Raw genomic sequence first — 3,869 nt, 5'->3', positions numbered from 1 at the left:
CATTTGGCAAAATTCAAAGTTTGTTCATGATAACACTCAATAGACTAAGAATAAAAGGAAATTTACTACTATAATAAAGAACATTTATAAAATACACACACAGAGCTAACATGATACTCAATGGTCAAATATTGACAAGATCGGAATCAAGACAAGAATTCCCACTTTCATCACTGCTATTCAATATTGTACCAAAAATCCTAGACAGAGCAGTTAAGCAAGAAATAAATGACACTCAAGTTGTAAAGGAAAAAGTAAAATGATCTCTATTTGCAGATGACATCATCCTGTATATAGGAAAATCCAAAAAAAAAACACAAGAAAGCTACTAATTGTTGTTGTTGGTTCTGACTCATATGGACCCTCTAGAGGGTTTCCAAGGTGGGTTTGAACTGCCAACCTTGTGGTTCACAGTCCATTATTGATCCTATAGCACTACACCAGGAGTCCAAAACTACTAGAGGTAATATTAAATCCAGCAAAGTTTCAAAGTACAAAATCAGCATGCAAAATTCAGTTGTTTCTAATGCCAGCAAGGAAATTAAGAAAACAATTTCATTTACAATAGCGCCCACAAGAATAAAGCATCAAGGAACAAATGTAAACTTAGGTAAAATATTTGTACACTGAAAACCACAAATCATTACTGAAAGAAATTAAGGAAAACCTAAACAAATGGAGGAGACTGCGGTGGCTCCATAGGAGAAATACTAGATTGAGACCCACAGGTCTGGAAGTTAGAGCCGCCAGCCACTCCACAGGAGAAAGATGAGGCCTTCTGCTCCCAGACAGATTTACAGTCTCAGAAACCCTATACAGGGTCGCTATAAGTCAGAAATGACTTGGCAGCACTTAATAACAACAAACAAATGGAAAGACATTCTGTATAGAAAGATTTAATATTGTTATTCCCTGAGTCCTGGTGTGGCACTGTGGGCTAATGTGTCAGACTGCAAAGTCATTTGAACAGCAAGGTTAGTGGTTCAAGCTTACCAGCTGCTCCTTGGAACCCTATACAGGGTCATTATGAGTCAGAATCGACTCAACGGCACTTAACAACAACAACAAAGCAATCTAGCCTTAGTATAATTCTCATCAAAATTTCACTGGCCCTTTTTACAAAAATATAAAAGCTGATCTTCAAATTAATTTGAAATTCAAAAGTGGCCATACATAACTGAAATAATCTTGAAAAAAAAAAAAAGTCAGAGGACTCATACTTACTGATTTCAAAACTTCCTATGAAAATACAATAATCAGACTAATGAACCACACAAACCTCAGTCTCCATTAACCAGAAAAACTAAATGGTGCCCAACTACCAATACTGTTATCTCTGATCAGGGTCACAACAGATGGTCCTGGATAGGGTAGGATAAAACCATATAACAAAATTCAAAATCATAAAAAAAGACCAGACTTAAAGGTCTAATTGAATCTGGTGGAACCTCCTTGACTATGACCCTTAGACAGACTTCAAATTTATTCTGAACCCACTACAAGAGATCACCTTTCAACCAAACAATAGACGGATCTATAGAGAGAATAACACCATGAGGAATATAACATACTCCTTAGAACAACCAACCATATAAGACCAAAACAGCATTTGCCTAAAACAAAGCTCAGAAGGCACAAACAGGCAGGAAAGATAAGCCAATGTATTTGTCTTTTTTTAAAGTTGATTCAAATAAGTTCTACAGCCAGAGTGCTGATTATTTTTTACTTACTTTCATACATGTTTTATTATACAATTTAAAAAAGAGAGAATCAACCAGAAGCCAGATGTGGAGAATAATCTAAGGAAAAGACTGACACGTGGAAGTCACTGGAGAGGGCTGACCACTGATGTGGCTTCCAACAGGTTCAAAATGGTTCAGTAACTGCTGTAGTAAGCAAGGGCTGCCTATGCATTGTATAGTAACCAATTCTGTTGCCCATGGTATTTTGATCCAAGTAGGAAACAAACAGCTGTGCTAGCCTCAAAGATGACGGCCCAAAGATGGTGGTCACTTCAAATTTGTGCTGTACTCCAGAGTCCTGCCAATAATATATGCCACAGTCCTTCTTCCTGAATGTGTCAGGAGTCTGATATGGGAAACTGGATTATTAGCAGGACACTGGAGTAACACATGAAGTAGTGTGGTAAGCATCTGTCTTTGTGGTTGGCACAGTTGTTTCCTATGTGGTGAAAGTAGCAAAGCAATAGATTTGGATGCTATGCAATGCATACACAGCCCTTATTTACAAGAGCAATTACTGAATCATTTTAAACCAGTTTAAAGCTTGGCTGCTGAAGGAAGGTGTCTGAGCAGAGAAAAAGAGCACAGATGCAGAAACCATAGAAGGTGTTAGCCTTAGATGGAGGAAAACACCTCTCCCATCAGAATGGTCAAAAAGTCAGAAGATGAGCAAAGTTGGTTGACTGTGGGGAAGGAATCAGGGTTTGAAGAGTATTACTGCTCCCTTCCCTACATTTTCTCCATTAAATAAGAGGCAAGAGATAAGTGGGCTGAAGCTAGTGAAGCTATTAACAGATGGGCAAGGAAGCTAATAGAGAGGTGTTAATGGATTCAACAGGACTGGGCTAGAAGAGTAATGTGATGCAGGGCATGAGAAGTACTGTTTAAAAACAACAATATAAAGTTTGAAGTGATACACCATCTGATTTGGAATGGCAGGAGGTGAATAAAGAAAAGCCAACATATTAGGAGAAATGGAGAGGATTCTTTATGGCTTATTTCAGCAGTATAACTTTGGGAACTGGGTATTTATTTGTTGTTGTTAAATGCTGTCAAGTCAGTTCCTAATCATAGCGGCCCTATATAGGGTTTCCAAGAAGCAACTGGTGAATTTGAACCACCAACCTTGTGGCCCAGTGCTTATCCTAAAATTCCACACCAGGGTATTTCTTATGGTCCACTAAATCTTGCACAATTGGATAGAGGAATCTGGCAAATCAGTTTTCAAGATATTTTTTAACTGCTTAAATCTGTCCAATATTATCTACTCTGAGAAGTAGTAAATTAAAGTAGGTCTAACCAATATGAGTTTTTAAATCTATCAGCCACTCAGCAAGAGAAATATAAGGCTCTCTGGTCCCGTAAAGATTTATATAGCCTTGAAAACCCTATGAGTCGGGACCAACTCAGTGGCACTTAACAACAACAAACCAACACAAATAAAAGTTTTAAGAAATGAGTTATTTTGAGCTAATTTGGCTTTTTTTTTTTCTTTTCAGTAAAACCTAATTTTTCTATAATAATTGCAGTTCTCATTAAATATTAGTGAATATTAATACCTGTAAGTATCCAACTTTGGGAAGAACCTTATTCTGTACTAAATTAAAATACCATATAGTCATGAAGGCAGACCCAAACCAGGGTTCCCTAAGCTCAACCAGCCCAGAATTGGTTTTAAGCATGAGGGATGAAAGGTTGGATAAAGTACTTGTGGTTCAAACTCTAGCTGTAGATGAGTAAGAGCAGGGTTACTAAGAGTCGGAATCAACTCAACAGCACTTAACAACAACAGCACCACTGTTGTTGTTGTTGTTGTTGTTGTCAGGTGCCATCGAGTCGGAACCGACTTATAGCGACCCCATGCACAGAGAACGAAATAATGTCCGATCCTGGGCCAACCTCACTACCGCTGCCACACTTGACGCCATCAATGATGTCACCTGGCTAATTCATCTCGTTGGGGGTCTTCCTCTTGTTCTCTGACCCTCCATATTACCCAGCATGACATCCTTCTCCAGCAACTGTTCCCTCCGGACAATATGTCCAAAGTATGAGAGACGAAGCTTAGCCATCCTGGCCTCCAAGGAGCACTCTGGCTGCACTTCTTTCAAAACAGATCTATTGGTT

The 3,869-nt window shown here is 38.6% G+C and overlaps 1 protein-coding gene across 1 annotated transcript in view; it reads right to left on the bottom strand.

Annotated features, from left to right (window-relative positions):
* BEND2 (BEN domain containing 2) overlaps positions 1–3,869 on the bottom strand; it is a 71,865-nt gene that overhangs the window by 51,213 nt on the left and 16,783 nt on the right. The window lies entirely within an intron of this gene.

Source organism: Chrysochloris asiatica, unplaced genomic scaffold (genome assembly GCF_000296735.1).
Source record: "Chrysochloris asiatica unplaced genomic scaffold, ChrAsi1.0 scaffold00018, whole genome shotgun sequence".
Classification (NCBI taxonomy): Eukaryota; Metazoa; Chordata; class Mammalia; order Afrosoricida; family Chrysochloridae; genus Chrysochloris; species Chrysochloris asiatica.
The sequence above is the reverse complement of the archived record's forward strand: the minus strand, read 5'-3'. Positions and strand labels throughout refer to the sequence as shown.